The sequence below is a fragment of the Mustela nivalis genome, assembly GCF_964662115.1.
Source record: "Mustela nivalis genome assembly, chromosome: 1".
Lineage (NCBI taxonomy): Eukaryota > Metazoa > Chordata > Mammalia > Carnivora > Mustelidae > Mustela > Mustela nivalis.
In genome coordinates, this window is record NC_139020.1 from 104,004,848 (window position 1) to 104,029,184 (window position 24,337).

The 24,337-nt window shown below is 43.3% G+C and overlaps 1 protein-coding gene and 1 pseudogene across 6 annotated transcripts in view; one reads left to right on the forward strand and one right to left on the reverse strand.

Moving 5' to 3' along the window:
* Window positions 1-9,344: 9,344 nt before the first annotated feature.
* LOC309860030 (prefoldin subunit 1 pseudogene) lies at window positions 9,345-12,281 on the reverse strand (annotated as a pseudogene). Its single transcript has 2 exons — window positions 12,278-12,281; window positions 9,345-10,027 (listed from the first exon to the last, which is right to left on the reverse strand). The product of its transcript is annotated as a prefoldin subunit 1 pseudogene (transcript).
* A 2,214-nt stretch (window positions 12,282-14,495) lies between these two features.
* The window catches only part of YEATS2 (YEATS domain containing 2), a 120,593-nt gene continuing 110,751 nt past the window's right edge, over window positions 14,496-24,337 (forward strand). The window contains exon 1 of one of the 5 annotated variants that reach the window (XM_082692522.1): window positions 14,496-14,970. The gene's annotated coding sequence lies outside the window, so the exon portion shown is untranslated. Of the gene's footprint in view, window positions 14,971-15,090; window positions 15,165-18,095; window positions 18,199-24,337 lie in introns of those variants that run through there. The other 4 variants (XR_014301008.1, XM_082692524.1, XM_082692525.1 and 1 more) reach the window with 4 other exon arrangements.

Genomic DNA, 24,337 nt, shown 5'->3' on the forward strand with positions numbered 1-24,337 from the left:
CTATGGATAGATCATTACAATGCTACGTGGGAAGACCTGTCATAGAGAAACAATAGGTACAGTACAGCAAGCACAACTGTTGTTTTTTTAAAGCCAAATGGTCCTAGGTTTGAACCCCAGCTTTACTATTACTAAACTCTATTTCCTCTATAAATTGTGGGCAATAATGATGAGCCAAAATACTCCTGAAGGAATCAAAGGAAATATTGTCATCGAACCATCAATCACAATGTCTAGGATAAGGCCATGCCCAGTGGTGCTTCTCACACTTCTTTTTGCACAGGAATCACTTGGGGATCCTATTAAATTGTAGATCCTGATACAAGAGATCTGGGGTGAAGCCTGAGAGTCTGCATTTCTAACAAGCTCCTAGCTGATGTCTCAAGTATTAGTGGAGGACCACAGTTTAAGCAACAAGACTACAAAGTACCCTATGTATGAAGTGTCAAGGAATAGAGAGGAGGAAGCAGCAAACTAATTCTTTGGAGCTGGACTTTCCTCGAAAAATGGGTAAGGGAGTTTGCAGGAATGAGAAGGATGACATGCATTCCAGGCAGAGGGAAGAGAATGAGTCAAGACCTTGAGTTTCCACAGAAGTGGAAGGTGACTTTGACAATAACTTCAGGAGTGTAGGGAGGAGTAGCGAGAAAGTGGGAAGTTAGACTGTAAATGATCTGGTAGGGTACGGAGTCGACCACCCCTCAATTAGACAGAGAACACTCTTGATAATGCAAGTCACACAGCGAGGTTTATTTCCAGCTAGCTGGGATCCAAGTATCTGCCCGGCGCAGCGGGTTTCAACAAGGACCCCGAGCACTCAAAGCCAAGGGTTTACATAGCATTTTCCAGGCACTTTTTCATAGCTACCTACATATCTTGCACCCCACTTTGACAGGTTAGTTTTGTTTAACTTTTTGCCACCCCAGCGTCACCCTGGCGCCATCCTGGCAGATAAGTGAGATTTAGGTTTAGAAGAAATTTAACTATTTACCTTTCCTTCTGCAGCCTCCCTCAGTTTTATGGGAGGGTCTTTAGGCCTTGAGGAACTGAGCCATTTGTCTCTGGAAATTGGACCATTGAAGAGATAGCCCTTTTTGTTGTAAATCACCGGGACATTTGCAAACCAAGGGAGACTCCTGTCTTGCAGGATTGTGATCTCTGCAAGTTAACTATTTGTTTTTCTTTAACAAATGGTCCCTGTGGTGCCATCACCTAACCACCCTGGTGGTATATGATTAAGTTGTTTCTGAGGTTTTAGCTGGTTTCTCTTATCTCAAGTCACGTACGCCCTGTGGGCTGGTTAGGGATGCTCAGTGAAATTGCTTCCCAGCCTTCAGGATGACCATTCTTATGCTAACCCACTCTTAACAGTGCAAGGTGCCGGCTTTTGCTTTGCCAAGATGGCTGTACTTTTGTCATGGCTAGACTCAGCCTTGTTTTTCTTGGTCTCCACACCTGGAGCTGGTTTCTGGGACTTGCTTTTATGTCCCCTGGGGGAAGGAGAGCAGGGACAGTTTAAGGGTTAAACAACAAAGTTATTGTTTAACCTCAATGGAAGCCTGGGGCTAAAATAAAAATTTAAAATAGGTCCTTATAGATCTTAAACCTCATGTTAATGAGTTTTAATTTAATTTAATTTAATTTAATTTTTTTAAAGATTTTATTTATTTATTTGACAGACAGAGATCACAAGTAGGCAGAGAGGCAGGCAGAGAGAGAGAGAAGGAAGCAGGCTCCCTGCTGAGCAGAGAGCCCGATGTGGGACTCAATCCCAGGACCCTGAGATCATGACCTGAGCCGAAGGCAGCGGCTTAACCCACTGAGCCACCCAGGCGCCCTGAGTTTTAATTTTAACCTAGGCTGGTGGTTCTCAAAGTATAGTCCCTGATCAGCATCACCCCAAATTTGTTAGAAATGCATATTTTAGGAGGGCCTGGGTGGCTCAGTCCTTAAGTATCAGCTCAGCCTTCAGCTTAGGTCATGATCTGAGGGTCCTGGGATCAAGCCCCACACTGGGGCTTCCCTGCACGGTGGGAGGTCTGCTTCTCCCTCTCCCACTCCCCCTGGTTGTGTTTCCTTTCTCCCTCCCTCCGTCTCTCTCTCTCTCTGTGTCAAATAAATAAATAAATAAATATCTTTCAAAAAAAGAAAGAAAGAAACGCACATTTTAGGGGGGTTCCTGTATGGCTCAGTCATTAGAACATGCTACTCTTGATTTCAAGGTTGTGAGTGCAAGCCCCATGCATGGAGCTTACTTAAAAAAAAATAATGCACATTTTAGGACCCACTAAATCGAAAACATGGGAGGAGGGCCCAGGAATCTGTTTGAACAAGTCCTTCAAGTAATGCAGGTGCTAAAACTTGAGAATCTCTGGCCCTAGGCAATGGGGGTGGGGCACTGGGAGGCATTGTAGAGGGCAGAGGTGGTCAAATTCCTGTTGGAGGAAGTTGGCCTGCCCGCGGAGAGGCATTAGACTGGGAGACCTGGAATGCAACACAACCAGTTAGGAGGTGCATGAATCCAGGTGTGAGAAAGTGGGCACCTGGCGCATGGCAATGGCTGAGGGAGGAGAGGAGAGAGAGTTGACCTAAAAATTAAGAAGGTGGTTTCAGTAATACCTGGAGACCAATTAATTGGATGACACTTGTGAGGGTAAATGCAGAGTAAAAGATTCCAAAGTTTCTATCTTAGATAACTGAGTGGATGGTGAAACTACTAACCAAACTAGGTGAGAAAGGAAGAAAAGTAAATTGTGGATGGAAGAAAAATAAGTTTAACTGTGGATAGGCCAAATGTGCTTCAGGGCCATGCAAGGAAAAATGTCTTAAAGGTACTTGAAAATAATGGTCCAGGTTCAGGATAGAGGCTAAAGTCATGGTCTAGATTGGAAACTCATTGGTATGTAAGGGGCAGTTCAAGCTGTACGCATGGAGAAAATTATTCAAGAAATGAGAACAAAACAATGACAGAAGTCATAGAAACCTAAGTATCTAGGCATTGGCAGAGAAAGAGGAGGCTGGGACAGAGACTGAGAAAGAACTATTAGAGAAGTTGAGGAAAATCAGGAAAGGAACATATTGAAGAAATCTCGTGTTTCATACAGGAATGTCCTTGGCTAGAAATAATAGAAAACCTGGCTACAAGTTGTTCAAACAAAGGATGATTTTCTTACACAGCAAGTTGGCAGTCTAGACCTGGTACAGAGGCTCAATACCATCATTAAGGACCTAGACTGTTGCTTTCTTTCTGAGCCACTTTTAAGGTGTTGGCTTATAACCTTATAGCTGAAAGATGGCTACTGGACCTTCAGGAATCAGATCCAAATTCAAGGGGACAGGGGGGCAAAGGCAGGACTAGCTGCAACTCTCTTCCATCTTTGGGAGTTCTTTTCATTTGTTGAATTGTGGTTTCATCTTGGATATGGAGTCACATGGTTGGTTACTCCTGGCTGCAGGGGAGGGTAAGAAATTGAGTGTTCAACTGTCCAGCTTCTATAGAAAGAGGCACAGGAGAACAGGTTGAGGATGGATATGAAGTCTGCCAAGTTGTTGTGCAAGAGAGTTCATGGTGCCTGGGTGGCTCAGTCAATTGGGTGTCTGCCTTCAGCTCAGGTCGTGAACTTAGGGTCCTGGAATTGAAATCTTGCATTGGGCTTTCTGCTCAGCAGGGAGTCTGCTTCTCCCTTCCACTCTCCCTCTGTGCTCCCCCCCCCCGCCCTTTGTAGCAAATAAATAAAATCTTTAAAAAAGGGGGGGGGAAGAATTCAAGAAAGAGAGGGACAAGGTGACCCAGGAGGAGAGGCACAGCTTTTTCCACCTTTGTTGTTGCATAAATAAATCTTTTATGCAAAATATTAATGTCAACACTGGGATGCCTGGGTGGCCCAGTTGATTAAGTGCCTGACTTTTGATCTCAGCTCAGGTCTTGATCTCAGGGTCGTGAGTTAAAGCCCTACATTGGGCTCCATGCTGGGTGTGGAGCATACTTTAAAAAAAAGTCAGCATTGTACAGCATACAGTATACAGTTAAGAGTAACAGAAAAGTTTTCCCAGCTATTATACTCAATTTTATGGGGTTTTGTTCTGTTGCTTTGTTTTTTTACTTTAAAACAGACATCCTGGGGGCGCCTAGGTGGCTCAGTCATTAAGCTTCTGCCTTTGGCTCAGGTCATCATCCCAGGATGATGGATCGAGCCCCACATCAGGCTAACTGCTCAGCAAGAAGCCTGTTTCTCTCCATCTCCCACTCACCGGCTTGTGTTCCCTCTCTCATTGTGTCTCTCTCTGTCACACAAATTAATAAAATCTTTAAAAAACAAAAACAAACAAACAAACAAACAAAAAAAAGACAACCTGCATTTGGAGCCATGAAAACCCAAATTTATTCTGTACACAAAATCTGACGGTTTAGATTCTCCACTTGGTCTTATCTACAATGAATACAATATAAAACAGCAAGGAAAATTCCCTGTCAGATTCTCCTTCTTTTGTTCCCTTTATAATGTGAACAGTAATTTTCTAGGCACATTTATGACTGTTCTAACATTATCTGTTTCTCAGTTGGGGAACACCAACTCTGCATGAGTTTACTCTAAATATATGAACAAGGTATTTTATAAACATGGAAGAAACATAATGGTCATACGAAGTATAAAAGTTTGGAGATGTTTAGAGAATAAATGTTATTACCCACGTGGTTCAAATCAGTGCCGAGGTCAATTTGTAGAAGATTGCTCTTACCAACTAAAATCCCCTGCTCACTTGCACTGGAGGAACTGAGATCTGATTGCAGGGGCAACATCCAAAATCTGCCATTGTGAAGGCAGATTAAGTCTTCCAACATCAGGGTCAACTCTCCCCAGCAATTGATTTTTGAAACCTGATATATGCAATGTTCTTTGCTTTGGCTCAGTTGAGGCCACTGGAGGCCTCTTATTATATTTGGGAATGAGGACTATTTACAGTCAGGATTATATCTCTTGACTAAGGGCATTTAGGGGCATTTCTAGAACAGATGGATCATAAAATAGGAAGCCAGGAAAACATCATGATAAAAAGTATCAGAGGACCGTACAAGTCAATACCATCAAGGAAATTAAAGGATATTAAAAATTCTGTCAACAAATAAGCTCAGCACTTACTTAACTTCATTCAAAAACAAAAAGTAATGAAAATATCTCAGTACTGTATTAACTGGAAACCTAAAGCTAATTAAAGATATAAGAAAATGTAACCAAATTAAAACCAGAAGTCTTCAGGCTTCGAAAATTCATGCTTTAGGGGCGCCTGGGTGGCTCAGTGGGTTAAGGCCTCTGCCTTCGGCTCAGGTCGTGATCCCAGGGTGCTGGGATTGAGTTCCGCATCGGGCTCTCTGCTCAGCGGGGAGCCTGCCTCCCTTCCTCTCCCTCTGCCTGTCTCTCTGCCTACTTGTGATCTCTGTCTTTCAAATAAATGAAATCTTAAAAAAAATTTTTTTTTTCAAAAAAAAATTCATGCTTTAAAAACTTGACCCGGAAGTTTAAATAGAACTACTTTTTGCACATTCATCTTTTTGCATTGCCTAGGTTCCACCAGAACGAAATCATATTGGTTGGTTGGAAATTTTATACGTATTTTACCTTACTTTTTTTTTTTTTTAAGATTTTATTTATTTATTTGACAGACAGAGATCACAAGTAGGCAGAGCAGCAGGCAGAGAGAGAGAGGAGGAAGCAGGCTCCCTGCAGAGCAGAGAGCCCGATGTGGGGCTCGATCCCAGGACCCTGGGATCATGACCTGAGCTGAAGGCAGAGGCTTTAACCCACTGAGCCACCCAGGCGCCCCAAGAGGATACAACTCTTAAGCTCAAGAGTTGTGAGTTCAAGTGTCCCACTGGGCGTAGAGATTGCTAAAATATCAAATAACCTTAACAACAAAACAAAACACTACAACTTCATTAAGATACAAATTTTTGCAATGAACATTTGCATACAAGTTTTGTGTGGACATATGCTTTCTTGTTTTTCAGGATTTGCCTAGGAGTGTAACTGCTGGGTCATAGGGTAACTCTGTGTTGAACATTTTGAGGAACTGCCAAGCTGTTTGCCAAAGTGGCTACGCCCTTTCACCCTCCCATCAGCAATGTATGAGAATTCCAATTTCTCCACATCAAGAGGCTTTAGTTTTCTAAGAAGTAAACACAGAGGACCCCACCAGTTCCAGTCACAGAAAGTTTCCTTCCAGGGCAAATAAATATTCTTTTTTTTTTTTTTTTCTTTTGCAAGAATGAAAACATGTCTTGCATCATCTTTCCCATTCCCAGAGCTTGGATTCAGTGGCGACTGCACACAGGCTAGAAGCACTAGGAGAAGGTGCCTGGCTGGCTCAGTGAGTGGAACAACTGACACTTGATCCTGGTCTTGTGAGTTTGAGCTCCAGGTTGGGTCTAGAGATTACTTAAAAATAAAATTAAAAAAAAAAAAAAGGCACTATAGCTGGCTACTTTTGGGTTATGATGGGATCCAGTAAGATCTACAAAGGTGGATATAGTTTTGCCAAAATCAAATCAAATCAGTTTAGGCCAGACAGACATTTGGTTTCTTGTTTGGACCTGGTTGGAAATAACCGTTTATTTTTTTTAATTACTTTTTAAAGTTTTTTAAACTCCTTTTAGAAAGATTTTATTTATTTGAGAGAGATAGAGAGAGAAGAAAGAACAAGTAGGGAGGAAAGGGAGAAGCAGACTCCTGCTCGCAGGGAGGCTGATGTAGGACTCAATCCCAGGACCCCAGGATCACGACCTGTGCCAAAGGCAAATATTTGACTGAGCCACCCAGGCACCCCTAAAGGTTTTTTATTCTTGCAGTAATCTCTATACCCAGTGTGGGGCTTGAACACACAACCCCAAGACCAAGAGTCACCCACTCCACCGACTGAGCCAGCCAGACACCCCAGTTATTGTTTATTTTTAACTGTATGAGTATAATTCCTAGGCACTAACTATACTTTGTTTGGGGCTGTAAATACATGAGATCTCATTTAAGAAGTTGAATTAGTGGGGCACCTGAGTGGCTCAGGGGGTTGAAGCCTCTGCCTTCGGCTCAGGTCATGATCCGAGGGTTCTGGGATCGAGCCCCGCATCGGGCTCTCTGCTCAGCGGAGAGCCTGCTTCCCTCTCTCTCTGTCTCTCTGCCTGCCTCTCTGCATACTTGTGATCTCTCTGTCAAATAAATAAATAAAATCTTATGAAAAAAAAAAAAAAAGAAGTTGAATTAGTATTGCAACCTGATAAGGGAACGTCATTACCTTAAGGGCTCTGGGGTCCCACTCATGTTAATCTTAGGAAGTGTGGATGGTCTTCCTAGGGAATAGGCCAGGACACCTGAATCTCTGGGTCAAAGCAACAATTTTCCATTTAAGCCAGTTTCTGCCTCGGGCAGAACTTTGAGTTTGCCATCCTTCTCAGGCTTTCCTTGTTTCCCTGGTTGCTGCTTTCAGCCTGCCAGCAGGGCCCCTCACCACTGGAGCCCTGCAAGGAGTTGTTTGGCACATCTCCCTGACTGACGCCCCTCCAACTATAGGCTGCTTTTCCTGGGTCAGTGTCAAAACTCCTGGAACCTTCTTGACTAATGTTAATTACAGTTGATTTTTTTTTCTTTCATTAATATTGTACACTTAACTTCCGTATCAGCCTCTTTCCTCCCACACATTTACTAAGGAAGACACTGGCAAGCAATCTAGACCCCCATCCTGGGGGGTGCTTGGGGGGTGCAGTTGGTTGAGCATCCGACTCTTGATTTTGGCACAGGTCATGATCCCAGGGTCCTGGGATAAAGCCCCACGTTGGGTTCTGCCCTCAGTGGGGAGTCTGCTCTCTCCATCTCTCTCTGCTCTTCCCTGAAACTCCCTCCATGCTCTCTTTGTCTTGAAAATAAATAAATAAGTCTTTAAATCATTCATTCCCCTTTTGCACTTGAGAGGCTATAAGTGATTACGTAAACTATATTTTTTCTCCAAGAGTTGACACTAAGTTTAAGCATATCGTCAAAATCTCCCTGACCTCAGTCTATGGAGATCAACTTTATTTAAATAAAACTGTTCCAAATTTAAAAGTTACCTAACATTTTAGTTGCCTTAGCTCTATCATTTTAATATTATATACTTGGGAATAAGAGATCACCTCAGAAGTATGAGTTGTCTCAGAAGCATGAAAACATGGGGTGCCTGCGTGGCTCAGCTGATTAAAGCCACTGCCTTCAGCTCAGGTCATGATCCCAGAGTCCTGGGATCAAGCCCCACATGCGTATCTCTGCTCGCTAGGGGGCCTGCTTCCTCCTCTCTCTCTCTCAGCCTGCCTCTCTGCCTACTTGTGATTTCTGTCTGTCAAATAAATAAATAAAATCTTAAAAAAAAAAAAAAAAGAAGCATGGAAACATAGTTAATTGTTTCTCATACATATTTAACCTGAATATTAATCTGGTTTTACTAGTTTTATCTGGTCAGATAATGTACAAACAGAAATTTCCCAAATAATTTTTAAATTCTTATCCATGGAAGTTAGGCGTGTCAATATAATATATTTTTTTTAGAGAAAGAGAGAGTGCATATGAGCGAGGTGTGGGGTGCGGCAGAGAGAGAATCTTGAGAATCTTAAGCAAGCTATTGGCCCCACATGCAGCCCCACTCAGGGCTCAATCTCCCAACCCTGAGATCATCAGGACTTGAGCTGAAATCAAGTATTGGATGCTCAACCAACTGAGCCACCGAGGCGCCCCTCAGTTTAATATTTTTAATTTTCTATTTGGTACAGAGTAATAATTTTCTAATGTTGAAAAACAGCATCTGGAGTAAAACAGTAGATGACAACTGCCTTCTGTATAGAATGCCCCCTATCCCACGCCAAGACAAGGGGAGGGGACAGGACCATCCACTGCAGCCTATAGGGCTTCTCTAAATGGTATGCCTGGGGTGTGTGGTGGCTAACATCCTAGTGCCACAGGGCCTGGCTGTGTGGCCACCTCCACCACTTCTTAGCAGTTTGACAAGTGGCTCAAACTTTCTGTGCTTTCATTTTCTCTTCCACAAGGTAGAAAAGAAGGAAAAAGTTGTTATTTACATTAAATTTGTGAAGTGCTTGGAACACTGCCTGATAGGTACCTGGTGTTACCCAATATCTAATTATAGCAAGGTGGGGCCAGGTTACCAGAGCTTCTGATTTTTCATAGAAGGAGAAATCCAGATTAATATGTGATATTTCTCAGTGTTTGGAGTGTTGGCTTTTTAAAATTTTTTTATTTTTTTGTTTATTTTTAAATTAATTAATTAATTAATTAATTGTTTCGGGGGGGAGGGGAACAGATGCCTTTTATTGGTCTAAGCAGCGTAACGAGTAATAGGCTTGGGCAGTGCTCCCCTGTCTGTCCTGGCTCCCATCTTCCCTCTCCTGGGAGTTGGTGATTCACCCCTAGGGGAGAAGAGTGTTCTGGGTAGGGGTGGCAGACAGAGCCAGGATAAAAAGTACAGAGCTGGGATCTGAAAGGGGATCAGGGTGAAGTAGAAAATATAGGGTTACCAGATCATCCAAATAAAAAGTCCATCAGGGTAGAAGAGAGGCTGTTTCCCCACATGAGTCCCTCTGCCCTTGCCAGGAATGGGAGGGGGCAGGAAGCTTCTGCTAGAGATTTCCTACTGTGCCCTTGGTGCCATCAGCATCTCCCGGATGTTGTCCTCATCTTCCTTCACACTCCGCTCTAGGTAGGATTTTTTCTGCTCTAATTCTTTAATTTTTTCCTCTGCTATTTTCTGTTTCTCTAACAGTTGACTGTGAATTACCTCCTTGGACTGAAGAATAAACATTCTTCCTACACCTCATACATGTTAGTCTCATCTACCAAAGTCATAATCTCTGTATCTGTAAGATGTGCATGCTTTTTCATTCTGTTTAGCTGTTCAATCTGTATGTCTGCAAGCTTCACCTTCTGTTGAGTGTCAATTACTTTGGCTTGAAGCTCTGTGAAGGCCTTCTTTAACTCCAGATCCACGGGTGCCTCTAATTTTATTTTTTTTAAGATTTTATTTCTTTATTTGACAGAGAGAGATCACAAGTAGGCAGAGAGGCAGGCAGAGAGAGAGAGAGGGAAGCAGGTTCCCTGCTGAGCAGAGAGCCTGATGCGGGACTCGATCCCAGGACCCTGAGATCATGACCTGAGCCGAAGGCAGTGGCTTAACCCACTGAGCCACCCAGGCACCCTGGAGTGTTGGCTTTTTTTTTTTTTTTAAAGATTTTATTTTATTTGAGAGAGCGAATGCATAAACTGACAGGAAGAGGGGCAGAGAGAGTGGGAGAGAATCTCAAGCAGACTCCATGTCCAGTGTGGAGCCTGATGCAGAGCTCCATCTCATGGCCCTGAGATCCTGACCTGAGCCAAAACCAAAAGTGGATGCTTAGCCCACGGAGCCACCCAGGTGCCCCTGGGTGGAGTGTTGGCTTGTCTAAAGCAAGGTGTGATATCAGAGGCTGTGGCTACGCAACCTCTCTGAACTGTACTGTCATTCACGCTATCTCGCCAGCTCCCACCAACGGCCTGATCAAAGCATGTTGACAATGCCACCCACCAGGTTCTCCAGGGTCGTGTGGACAGATGACTGTTTCAACTCTTCTGATGGATGCCTCATACTTAAAATTGTCCCAAAGGGAATTTTCGATTCACCCAAGTCCCAACACACAAAATCTGTTCTTCCTTCAGACTCTCTTCCCACCTTAGGAAATGGCACCACTCTTCTCCATTCACCAATGCCAGAAACCTGCAGGGGTGGGGGGTGGCCTCAGTTCTTCTCCCACCCAATCTTCTCCTCCGGGGCCTACCTCCCCTGGTTGTGCATTGTGCCCATGAATGCTGGCTGAGGAAGCCTGGGTAAGGAGGGGCCTGAAATCCACCCTCCAGCTGTGCAGGACTGTGTCTGCTGGAAGGAAGGGGGCTTTGTCTATATGCATTTGACTGAGCAGGGTCAGGCTCCTCCCAGCTCATTACCAAGTCTCTTGTATTTTCTCCAGAATTCTTAAATCTGTCTACTTCACTCCATCTCTACTGTTCAGGGTAAGCTATCCTCATTTTTCATCCAGGAGAGTCAGATGGCTTTCCAACTGTCTAGCTGCTGCTTTGTTCACACACCCCTCCAGTCATTCCCCACCCATTCACCAAGGTAAGCAATCTTTTTAGAAGGACAAATAATATACATGGCACCCCTGCTTAAAGCCCTCTCATGACTTCCTGTTGTTCTTATGGCAAAGATCAAAGTCTTAACACCACCTCCTGTGTGATCTTGCTCCCACCCTCAGCCCCAGCCGCTCAGCTCTTTCCTTCTCACATTGCCTTAGGTATTATCATGCCCTAATGGTTTCTATTGCCTTCAGGTTTCCCTTAATGTGTTTCTTGAGAGGTCTTTTCCACCTGTGTATTAAATGTACTCCCCCTGTACTGGGCTGTCTTTACTTTGCCCAGTTCCTTAATAGAGCTTATCTCTGCTATGGAAATGTGCACACTGTGTGCATGTGTGTAAATATCTGTAGCCATGTTATACTTCATTAAATGGCACAAACTTTTTCAGAGGCTCTCACTGCTATCAGGGACTGGGCTAAACTTAAGCTTGACAATTAAAGTTATCTGGTCTTTGTCATGATCCCAGTGTCCCGGGATCGAGCCCCACATCTCTGCGGAGCAGACAGCCCGCTTCCTCCTCTCTCTCTCTCTGCCTGCCTCTCTGCCTACTTGTGATCTCTGTCTGTCAAATAAATAAAATCTTTAAAAAAAAAATAAAGTTATCTGGTCTTGAAAAGTCTCTTTTGGGGTAAACATTCAGTCAGTTTCAAGTTTCTGTCCTGCTAGAACTTTCCCTTCCCCATCTTGACTTCCCAAGATGGCCTGTGGGATCAAAGGGAAGCTTCGAGACAGTGGCCAGAGGGGTCCCAGACCCGTGAGATGTAATCTGGGTCCTCATTGGCTTCTGCTCCCTAGTCACTCTGGTCACCACAGCCCTGCTGGCATCAGCTGCAAAGGTTGTTGGCTGGCAAACTGATGATCTGTTGCTTCAGCACCTTGATATTCAGATGTCTGAATCTCACTCACTCCCATCCCTCCATCCCTGCTCCTCTCACCAGCTGACCTGGGAGCACTTTAGCTCTTGGTGGGGGCTTCTGCTCTGTTCATCCTTGGGGTCTTACTCACATTCTCCAGCCATCCCCTGCCAATCGGTCCACCACTACCCCTGTTTTAGGATCACCTGGTCTCTGGCACAATACCCATTGTCTCATTCATGGCTCTCAGCCATGCTACTTTGCCTGGCAGGGAGCATACAGAGAGGTCTGTGTTTCTGGCACACCATCTGTAAGTTGAGGACAACTAGCAGCAGCAACCTCTCTCTCCCCAAGCCACTCTCTGCATCTGAGCCCTGCTTAATGTGACCTATCTGCCAGAATTGGGAATCCAACCAAGCTGGACTAGAAGAAGTGGGTTTCTAGCCCCACCCCTATGCCCAGTTAGCCAGACACTTCTATGTGGTATCTACATGTGGTGTCCCGATTGGATTGGGGATCGCCAAATATGGGGTGATGATCAGGTGGTATGGGCAGTGAAAGGATTCACCTGAGGCAGAACAAAGGCACTAGACGTTTATTGAAAACACTGCAAGGCAGCATCAGGTGGAACAGCAAAGAAGAGGCTCTCTACCACGAGGCAATGGGAGGGGACTGTTTTTAAAGGGGGATGGTGAGGAGGTATGGCCATGTATGGAATTTTCACTTTTTTGGTACTGTGCCTGGTTGTAAGGAGACCACTGGTTAGTTAGGGCCTATCAATATTTTGAGCTGGGTTGCATGATGGGCCTGTATGTACTTAGCCAGGTGGTTGCTATGGGCCCTTCATTCCATTGCTCAAGCCTGTTTGCCTTAAAGCAATCTCTACCTCAAGGTTAGATGTCAAAAGCAGGAGAACACTGACACACTCATGCTGATCTGTTATCCTCCCTCTTTCTCCATGAAATTTATTTTTTTTACTTCTCCAGTTCCTATTCTCTCTTTGGGTCTTAGCTTCAGGATCAAGGAGGACTTTCCTGGCCTTTCAGATTACATTGTCTATACATTTCACAAGGGCAGGAACTGTTTTGTTCTTTTCTGATCCCCAGTATGCAACACAGTGCTTGGCACACAGTGCCAGAACAAAGAATAGAAATGCAATAAAAATTTGCTGAATAAATATTATTTATCTGTCTTTACCTGTAATATACCTTAAGGTTAGGGGGCCAGGGTTGATGTATTACAAACCCTTGATAATTCCCTTATCATGCAGAGCTTTGTAGTCAATTTCTGGCCCTATTCTTTATTTATTCAACAAATTTTTTTTAAAGATTATTTATTTATTATTGAGAGAGAGAGAGAGAATGCAGGTATGTGTCTAGGGCAGGGGAGCATAGGGAGAGGGGGAGAGAGAATCTAAAGCAGATTCCTTGCTGTGCAGAGCCTGAGGACAGGTTCCATCCCACCACTGCGAGATCAGGACCCGAGTGGAAACCAAGAGTAGGAGGCTCAATTGACTGTGCCACCTAGGTGCTCCGCAACAAATGCTTTTTGAGTGTACCCTGTGCAGTGTACGGGGCTTGCTGTTGGAGATAAAGGAGTAAATTCTTTGAAACATTATTAGACATTAAATGCATCCCCAAATTTGATAACATTTGTAAAGCATACAAAGTTATAAAGTGAACTCTCTCTAAACTACTACTCAGCTCCAGTGGTTAATTTTTTTTTTTTAAGATTTTATTTATTTGTCATAGAGAGCATGGGATGCACAAGCAAGAGAAGCAGCATGCAGACTACCCTCTGAGCCCTACGTGGGGCTCCATGTGGGGCTTGATTGTAAGACTCTGGGATCACCAGCTGAGCCAAAGGCAGATACTTAACTGGCTGAGCCACCCAGGCTTTCTGGTAAATCTTTACATAGTGAGTTGAACAGAGTGAAGGGTGACAGAAACAGATCACTGGAGAGCTACAGCAGGAGCTGTATTGTAGGAAGAAAGAAAGGAAAAGGTGGGCTCAAAAGATACTTAGGAGCAGGGTGCCTGGGTGGCTCAGTTGGTTAAACATCTGCGTCGGCTCAGGTCATGATCCCAGGGTCTTCAGATGGAGTCTTGAGGCAGGCTCCCTGCTCAGCAGGAGTCTTCTTCTCCCTCTGTCCCTCCCTGGCTCATTCATTCTCAATCTCTCTCTCTCTCTCAAAAATAAATAAAAATCTTAAAAATATATATATACTTAGGAGGTAAATTGGATATGATGGGTTGCCATTCGCTAGTTGTATAAACTAGTTAAGTCCCAACCTTTCGGAGCCTCAATTTCTGCATCTGTATAACAGGTTAGTTATATTTACATATAACTATTGTTATATGTATCCCTAGCACCTAAGACAAAGCTTGGCTCAAGATGATAAACACACAAATCGTTAACTGCTGTTGTTATTACTGTAGAAGCTTCATATATGCCGGCAGAATGAATATCCTGTCAAACTTGAGGCTGGAACTCGCCATTTCTACTGAGGAAATGATAAAGAACGGTGCCTTTGCCAGAACGGACATCCATACTCCCCAGGCAGTGCGGCAGCACAGGCCGGGATCAGAGTCTGGGCCACCGCCAACCCCAGCTCCAGCCTGGCGCGCGCCCCAGCACCGGCTGGAGCCCTGGCCCCGCCCACATCCCTGCAAGTCCCGCCCCTGGGGCCGCGCGCGCCACCGCCGCCGCCGCGCGCGTCCCGCCCCGCCCCTGCTGCTGACGTGCGGGGCCGAAAGGGACGGGCGGGCTCTGCCGAGTCGTGTGCTTCCGCGGACTCCGGGGTCGCTGGGGCCTCGTGGCCGGGCGGCTCCGCGGGGCTTCGCCCGCTCTCGCACGTCCCTCGTGACCTCTCGCCGCGCCCAGCGGGCCCTGCGCTTCGGCTGGAGACCGGAGAAGGGGTGAGTGTTGGCGGGAGCGGGATCGGACGGGCCGGGCGCGCGCTCCGCTCTCCGGGGCATTGTCTGGGCGGGGGCGGCGCGGGCACGTGCGCTCCCCTCCCCCACCCAGCCGACAGCGCGGCCCCGGCGGAGCAGAGGGAGGGAGCCGGTGAATGCAGAGAGCAGAGGACCGGGAGGGGGAGGCTGGTTCCGGGGTGAGTGTGCCTGTCGAGGGAGTCTCCGTAGCGGGAGCCTGGAATCGGGTGTGTTGGAGGGTCCTTTTAAGGGCGCAGCGCTCCCTGAGGGGATGGGGGGGGTCCCTTGAACCCCAATGGCTGGAGCTGTCAGGATGTTAAGTTTGGTGGCCTGGGATGGGATTGGAGACGAGATTTGGCTCCAACACTGGCAAGTTGTGGGTTTACTGACAAGAACCGTGGAATCCTCCTCCAACCTGTCGCCATCCTTACTGTCCTCCTCCCCCGCGAAGGATGAGTGGGATTTAGAAAGGTTGGAGGATATTTCAGGGATATGCCCGGAGTTAAAGCCCCAGAGGTGTGACACGGTGCGGGGTTAGAGTAGAAAGCTTGGGAAAGTGAGTACTGGGAAGAAAGGCTGGTTTGGTGGGTTGTGGCCAGATTGCAGAAGACAGTGAATGAGGTTTATATCATAACCTTTTTTTCTATCGTGAGTGTAATTAGGTTAAAAAATAGAAAGTAGAAGAGGAAAATAACGTAATCTCACATCCCTTGACACCTCATTTTTAGATTGTTTATATGTGTTTGCTAGAATTTTCATCAACGCTTATAATAGTTACAGAGTTTACCTACAATTTTCATTCTCTTTTCTCCTTAGGGTGTAAAAATGCAATGTTATATACAGTATTCAGCAATATCCTTTCTTCTTAATAAGCAAGTAGCATGTACTCATCATAGAAAAATTAAAAAATAGAGACCAGCAAAATACGGAGGAGTATTCATAGTTTTACTACCTGGAGAAATTGTGTGTTTTTGGTGTGTATGTTCTTTCAAATATAGGAGCAGCTAATGCCCTGATTAGGAATTTAGTTTTCACAGGGATCCTTTGAAGGTTTTAAGAAGGCAGGTAGCATAATCTGACTGCTGTGTGGAGGAAGAAGGCAAGAGTGGGAGCTGGGAGATCAGTTAGGATGCTGTTTGCAGTACCGTGGGCTAGGTCCATGGCAGCAGAGATGAAGTACAAAGATTTAAAAATACTTTGGAGGTACAATGAACAAGACTTGGGAGTGGGTTAGTGAGGGGATGGGAGGATTCTTTGCATATATATATATATATATATATTTAAGGATTTATTTATTTTAGAGAAAGAGAGCCCGAGTGAGCAGAGGGGGTTGCAGAGGGAGAGAGAGAGAGAGAGAATGAATCTCCAGCAGACTCCTGCTGAGTGAAGAGCTGAAGTGGGGCTCCATCTCATGGCCCTGAGATCATGACCTGAGCTGACATCAAGAGTTGGATGTTTAACCAACTCAGCCACTCAGGCACCCCTTGATATATTTTTTAAAATTAAGCTTTGTGCCCAACATGGGGCTTGAACTCATGACCCTGCGATCAGAAGTTTCATGTTTTATTGACTGAGCCGGCCAGATGCCCTGAGAATTCTTTGCATTTTGGTATTTGTTTTGAGCTACTATGAGTAGAATTTGACATTTACTGAGAGGAAGAAGGATGGAAGAGAAATTTGAGGTGGGAAAAATTAGTTCTTTTTGGGTATATTAAATGTGAGATGCCTATCAGTTATGAAACTGGTATATTGATGAGGCAGTTGGATGTACAAGTTTGGGACTCATGGAAGAGATAACCAAGAACTGTTAGATAAAAATTTGGAGTTCATTACATATTGAAAGGTATGGGACTGTATGAGATCATCAAGGGAAAAAGTATAGATAGAGAGGTGAAAATTGGTGCTTTGAGGTCAGTACTGGAAAAAGATTGAACATAGGACAGGAGAAACAGCCAGTTGAGGTAGGGGAAAAAACCAGAAGTCTGGTGTCATGGAAGCCAAGAAAAATAAGTTCATAGACGATTGAGAATTGGCCCATCCATGCTTCTGAGAAGTTTGGTGAGATACTCAGTTGGATTTGGAGGTTATTAGTTTTGTCATTGTATTACTATTATTATTTTTGAAGATTTAAAAATTTTTAAGTAATTTCTTCTTCCAGCATGGAGCTTGAACTCACAACCCAGAGATCAAGAGTCACACCCGCCATCAGCTGAGCCAGCCTGGTTTGTGGTAGTGTCCAGAGTTCTAGAAGTGGGAGGTGGAAACCAGAGTGGAATAATTGATTGGGTCTTGAGGAAGTGAAGATAATGAGTGCAAATAAGAAAAACCTAGACCTTTTTTTGAGATGCCTTATTTCCATTTGCTCTAAAACTAAATTTGGTAGGATAAAAAATGGTGTCTTGTTTAATTTTTCATTTCTTGATTACTAATGTGTTTGAACACTTTTTCCACATATATTGGCCATTGGTAAATTTCTCTTTCTCTCCTCTGTGTATCTTCTTTTTTATCACTTCTGGGAATTGATTGTCAAGAGTTCTTTTAGATCTTGAAAACATGTAGTTTGACATAGAGCTTGTAGAATTTCCCCCCTTAAGTATTTTTCTGTTCTGGGAATAAATGAGGTTATTACATATGCATGGTTAATAACGGAAAAGCCGTATTTAACATTTAGCTCCTACATATGCTCCCCCCCAATTATAGTAGGATACACATAAAATTTACCACCTTAACCATTTTTAAGTGTGCAGTTCAGTGATCTTAGATACATTTGTAACAGTGTGCAACCATATCACCATCCATCTACATCACTCTTTTCATCTTACAAAACTGAAAATCTGTACCCATTAAACAGTAACTCCCTATTCCCCCTTTCTCCTAGTCCTTGGCAGCCACCATTCTGTCTCTGTGACTGATTTTGACTATATTAAGTATCTCATATAAGGAGAATCACACAGTATTTGTGTTTTTCTGACAGGCTTACTTCACTTAGTATAATATTTTCAAGGTTCACCCATGTTGTAGCATGTGTCAGAATTTTCTTTAAAAAAAATTTTTTTTTAAGTTTTAATTTTAATCCCAGTTAGTTAACATATAGTGTTTTATTAGTTTCAGGGGAATGATATAGTGATTCAACACTTCTGTGTATTATTACCCTGTGCTCATCACAGGTGCACTCACCTGTTTCACCCATCCCCCGCACCTCCCCTCTGGTAGGTATCAGTTTGTTCTCTGTAATTAAGAGTCTGTTTCTTGGTTTGTCTCTTTTCCTCTTTGTTCATTTGTTTCTTAAGTTCTACGTATGAGTGATAATCATGTGGTCTTTGTCTTTTTCTGACTGACTTATTTCACTTATAGTAGCATACTCTTTGGCTTCATCCATGTGGTTACAAATGGCAAGATTTCATTCTTTTATTTTTTTATTTTTTAAAAATATTTATTTATTTATTTATTTATTTTTAAAAGATTTTATTTATTTATTTGACAGAGAGACAGAGATCACAAGTAGGCAGAGAGGCAGGCAGAGGGAGAGGAAGGGTAGCAGGGTCTCTGGTGAGCAGAGAGCCCGATATGGGGCTCGATCCCAGAACCCTGGGATCATGACCTGAGCCGAAGGCAGAGGCTTTAACCCACTGAGCCATGCAGGCGCCCCGATTTCATTCTTTTAAATGGATAAATAATATTCCATTGTGTATATAGCATTTCCAGCGCCATTTGTTGAAAAGACTGTCCTTTCTCAATTGAATGGTCTTGGCACCCTTATAAAAAATTATTTGACCATAGATGCAAAGCCTTATTTCTGGGCTCTCTGTTCTGTTCCGTTGGTCTGTATATTTCTCCTTATGGCAGTACCACACTGTTTTGATTACTATAGCTTCTAGTACGCTGTGAGTCCTTCAGTTTTGTACTTTTTCAAGATTGTTTTTGTCAGGGTCCATTGATACTCCATATGAATTTTGGAATGGGTTTTTCTACTTCTATCAAAAAATGTTATTGGGGGGCGCCTGGGTGGCTCAGTGGGTTAAGCCTCTGCCTTCGGCTCAGGTCATGATCTCAGGGTCCTGGGATCGAGTCCCGCATCGGGCTCTCTGCTCAGCAGGGAGCCTGCTTCCTTCTCTCTCTCTCTCTGCCTGCCTCTCCATCTACTTGTGATTTCTCTCTGTAAAATAAATAAAATCTTTAAAAAAAGAAATGTTATTGGGATTGTGATAGGGATTGTATCAGATTTATGGATGGCTTTGGGTAGTACTGACTTTTAAACAATATTTTCCAGTCTGTAAACATAAGATGTGTTTCCATTTAGTTATGTTGGTTTTAATTTCTTTCAGCAATGTTTTGTAGTTTTTGTTGTATAAGTTTTTCACTTCTTCGGCTAAGTTAATTCCTAAGTACAATTGACCCTTGAACCACATGGGTTTGAATTGTGTGTATCCATTTATATGTGGAGTTTATTTGATACAGTGCTATAAATGTGTTTTTCTCTTCATGGTTTTCTTAATATTTTTCTAGCTTATTTTATTGTAAGAATACATATATAATACATATAGCATACAAAATATTTGTTAATTGTTTATGTTGTTGGTAAAGCTTCTGGTCAATAGTAGGCTATTAGTAGTTAAATTTTGGGGGAGTCAGAAGTTATACATAGATTTTTTTTTTTAAAGATTTTATTTATTTATCAGAGAGAGGGGGGGGGGAGAGCGAGCACAGGCAGACAGAATGGCAGGCAGAGGCAGAGGGAGAAGCAGGCTCCCTGCCGAGCAAGGAGCCCAATGTGGGACTTGATCCCAGGACCCTGGGATCATGACCTGAGCCGAAGGCAGCTGCTTAACTAACTGAGCCACCCAGGCGTCCCTATACATAGATTTTTGACTGAATGGGCATTGGTGCCCCCAATCCCTGCATTGTTGGGAGGTCAACTATGTTTTATTCATTTTGGTGCTATTATAAATGGACTTAGTTTTGTAATTTCCTTTTCAGATTTTTCACTTTGTTTAGAAATGCAACAGAATTTTGTGTGCTAAGTATCCTGCTACTTGGCTGACTTCATTTATTCTAAAAGGGTTCTTTTTTGGAATTTTTAGGGTTTTCCACATACAAGATCATATCCCTCCATATTAAAATGCCTTCATTTCATTCATTGGATACACTATAATTTGCTGTAGACTGCTTCCAGTCTTGTATTAGAAAGTATACAGGAAGAGGAGAACTGACATTTAAATTATAGATCTGTGAGTATAGTCCACATATGACAGTAAATTAAGAGCAGTTTCTTAGGATAGAGTCTCAGAAAGAGGATTCTCATTTAACCAGACATTTTTGTGGGAATTTTTATTGCCAGTCCTTGAATTCACTCCCATCTTCCTGCCTTTAATCCTGCTCCCTCTTTTATCCTGTTTCTATGTTGCTGCTGAATAGAGGGTAAGGGTCAGTGCTTTTTCCCTCATAGAAAACAAGACTTAGGAAGCAAATTGTTTCTATAACATCTGTTTTCTAAGTTAGAAAAAAAGTTTTTAAAGACTGCAGTGTGCTTCATGGATGAGTTGGAATTTGATTTGATTCTTAAGAGATGAATAGCATTTCAGTAAACAAGAGAGAAGATAGAGGTGAAATATGAATCCATTGAAAAGTAATTGTGTTCAGGCATGTGAGCTTTGATGACTGCAGACAAAAAGAGGTAGAACTTGTTGTCCAGCCAAGGATTGTTTATCCTGTTTACCTGAAGAATCAGCTATAAGAGTGGTGTGTGTGGGGAGACCTGTTATGTGTTCATAGTGAAGGCTGAAGGTAAGAGGAATGCTGAAGGGGGCTTCAGCTTGATTTATATGTTTTTTAGTTTAGTTAATGGATACATTGGTGATTGTCATCTATTTTGTTTCTTAGAAATTAGTTTCTTAAAAATTAATTTGGGTGGTGCAGTGGGTTAAGCATCTGACTCTTGGTTTTGGCTCAGGTCATGATCTCAGGGTCCTGGGATCCAGCCATGCATGGGGCTTCATGCTTAGCATGGAGACTGAGATCCCTCTCCCTCTACCCCTACCACTTGTGCTGTCTTTCTCTCCGTCTAAAATAAAGAAATAAAATCTTTTTTTTTTTTTTTTTAAGATTTTATTTATTTTGACAGAGAGAGAGAAAAATCACAAGTAGGGAGAGAGGCAGGCAGAGAGAGAGAGAGAGAGGAGGAAGCAGGCTCTCCTCGGAGCAGAGAGCCCGACGTGGGGCTCGATCCCAGGATCCTGGGATCATGACCTGAGCCGAAGGCAGAGGCTTTAACCCACTGAGCCACCCAGGCGCCCCAAGAAATAAAATCTTTAAAAAATTAGTTTGAGAGCATGTGTACCTTAAAAAAAAAAAAGATTTATGTATTTATTAGAGTACAAGAGCATGGATGCATGTGTGAGCAGTGGGGAGATGGAGGGGGAGAGAGAAACCCAAGCTGACTCCGTGCTGAGTGTGGAGGCTGATGGAAGGCTCTATCCCAAGACCTGGAGATCACGATCTCAGCAGAAACCTAGAGTCAGACGCCCAACTGACTGTATCACCCAGGTGCCCCTAGAGTATGTATTCTTTATGTTTTTTTTTGTTTTTTTTTTTTTTTTTAAAGATATATTGGGGCATCTGGGTGGCTCAGTTGTTTAAGTGTCTGCCTTTAGCTCAGGTCATGACCCTGGAGTCCCAGGATTGAGCCCCATGTCGGGCTCCCTACTCAGCGGAGAGCCGCTTCTACCCCTGCTCTTCACCCTGCTTGTGCTCGTGCTTTCTCTCAAATAAATAAAATCTTTTTAAAAAATTATTTATTTAAAAGAGAGAGCATGTGATCACAAGTTCAGGGACAAGGCAGAAGGAGAGGCAGAGAGTCTCAAGCAAGACTCTGTGTTGAGTGTGGACCTGTGGTGGGGCCTCATCTCGTGACCCTGTGATCACCATCCCTCCTGAAACCAAGAGTTGGACACTCAACCACCTGTGCCACCTAGGCACTCCGAGAGTGTGTATACTTTTTATAATTGAGATATAATTCATGTAATATACATTCATCATTTTAAAATGTATAATTCAATGTTTTTTAGTATATTTACAAGATTATGCAACCATTTCTACCATCTAATTCCAAAACATTTCCATCACCTGAGAAAGAAACCCCATACCTATCAGCAGTCAGTTCTGGTTCCCCCTTCTCCCCTGGCATCCACTGTTTGTGTCTATGGTTTTGCCTGTTTCTATACATTTCATGTAAACAGGATCATATAACATGTGGCCTAACATCTGGCTTCTTTCACTTAGCATGCTGTATTCAGTCTATCTGTGGTGTAGCATGTATCAGTACCTAATTTTTTTTTTTTTAAGATTTTATTTATTTATTTGACAGACAGAGATCACAAGTAGGCAGAGAGGCAGGCAGTGAGAGAGGAGGAAACAGTGTCCCTGCTGAGCAGAGAGCCCAATGTGGGGCTCTATCCCAGGACCCTGGAATCATGACCGGAGCCAAAGGCAGAGGCTTTAACCCATTGAGCCACCCGGGCCCCCCACAGTACCTAATTATTTTTATTGCTTAATAATGTTCTGTATGGGGGCACCTGGGTGGCTCAAATGGTTGGGCGTCTGCCTTCAGCTCAGGTCATGATCTCTGGTCCTGGGATTGACCCCCATATCGGGCTCCTGGCTGCTTCTCCCTCTCCCTCTGCCTCTCCCCCGGCTTATGCTCTCTCTCAATGAATAAATAAAATCTTAAAAAAATATATTCTTTATGAACATACCACATTTTGTCTTGTCATCAGTTGGTAGATATTTGGGGTGTTCATACTTTTTCAGTATTATGAATAATGCTGTTATGAACATTTACATGTAAGTTTTTATGCATACATGTTTTTTCAGTTCTCTAGGATATATACCTAGGAATGGAATTGCTAGGTCATATAGTAAATCTGTTTAACTCTTTTTTTTTAAAGTTTGGTTTTTTGTTTTTTTTTTAAGTAATCTCTACCCCCAACATGGTGCTCAAATTCACAACCCTGATAACAAGAGTCACAAGCTCTCCCTGCTGAGCCAGGCAGGCACCCCGATTCTGCTTTACTTTTTAAGGAGCTGCCAGACTTTTCCACAGCAGCTGCACCATTTTTACACTTTCATGAAGAATGTATGAGGTTTCCCATTGTGTAGTCTTCATATTTTTTTTGGCAGAATATTGAGTACTTGTGTGTGTCTGTGTGTATGTGTGTTGTTTTTAAAGATTTTAGTTGTTTATTAGAGAGCCCCAGTGTGCTGGGAAAAGGGGGGAGAATAGCAGAAGGGGAGGGAGAGGGAAAACAGAGAGAAGGAGCAAGAGAATCTAGCAAACTCCATGGTGAGCGCAGAGCCAGTGCTGGGCTGGGTCGCAGGACCTTGATCTCACTACCACTACCAGTGAAACCAAGAGTTGGGTGCTCAGCTGCTGAGCCACCTAGGCACCCCAGTTGTATGTGTTTTTATAATTTTTAAAAACGAATTTATTTGTTTGAGAGAGGGAAAGCAGAAGCAGGGGAAGCAGCAGGCAGAGAGAGGGAGAGAAGCAGGTTGTCCCGCCCGAGTAGGGAGCCGGAGGCGGGACTTGATTTCAGGACTCTGGGATCATTCCCTGAGCCAAGCAGACGCTTAATGACTGAGCCACCCAGGCGCTCTGTGTGTGTTTTTATGTACGTCATTGAGCTACAATTGGCATCCACAAACTGCACAGTGTGCGATTTGGGAAGTTTCAGCAGATTTATACACCTATGAAACCATCACCACAATCAAGATAGTAAACATATGTATCATCCCATAAATTTTTCTTATGCCCTTTAATGATCCCTCTCCCCTCTTCCTGTCATTGTCCCTTCCCCTGGCAACCAGTGATCAGCTTTCTGTCACTGTAGACGAGTTTGCTTTTTATATAAGTAGAATGATTCTAGTATGTACTTTTTCTTAAACTGGGTTCTTTGACTCAGCATTGTTTTGAGATTAACTCACATTGTTCCATGTATCAGTTCATTCCTTTTTATTGGTGAATAATAATTTGTTGCACAGATATATCACAGTTTGTTTATCCTTTCACCTGTTAATGGAAATTTGGATTGTTTCCAGTTTTTGACTCCTGGAAATAAAGCTGTGAACATGTGCTTTCAAGTTTTTGTATGGACATAGGCTTTTATTTCTCTTGGGTAAGTATCTAGGAGTGGAATGACTGGGTCATGTGGTAGAGTATCCTTTATAAGAAACTGCCAAACTGTTTTCCAAAGTGATTTCCAAGGTGGTTGTAGCACTTCACATTTCCAACAGCAACGTATGAATGTTCCAGTTGGTCCATGCCCTCTGGCTATGTTCTTTTGAACATTTAGTGAAG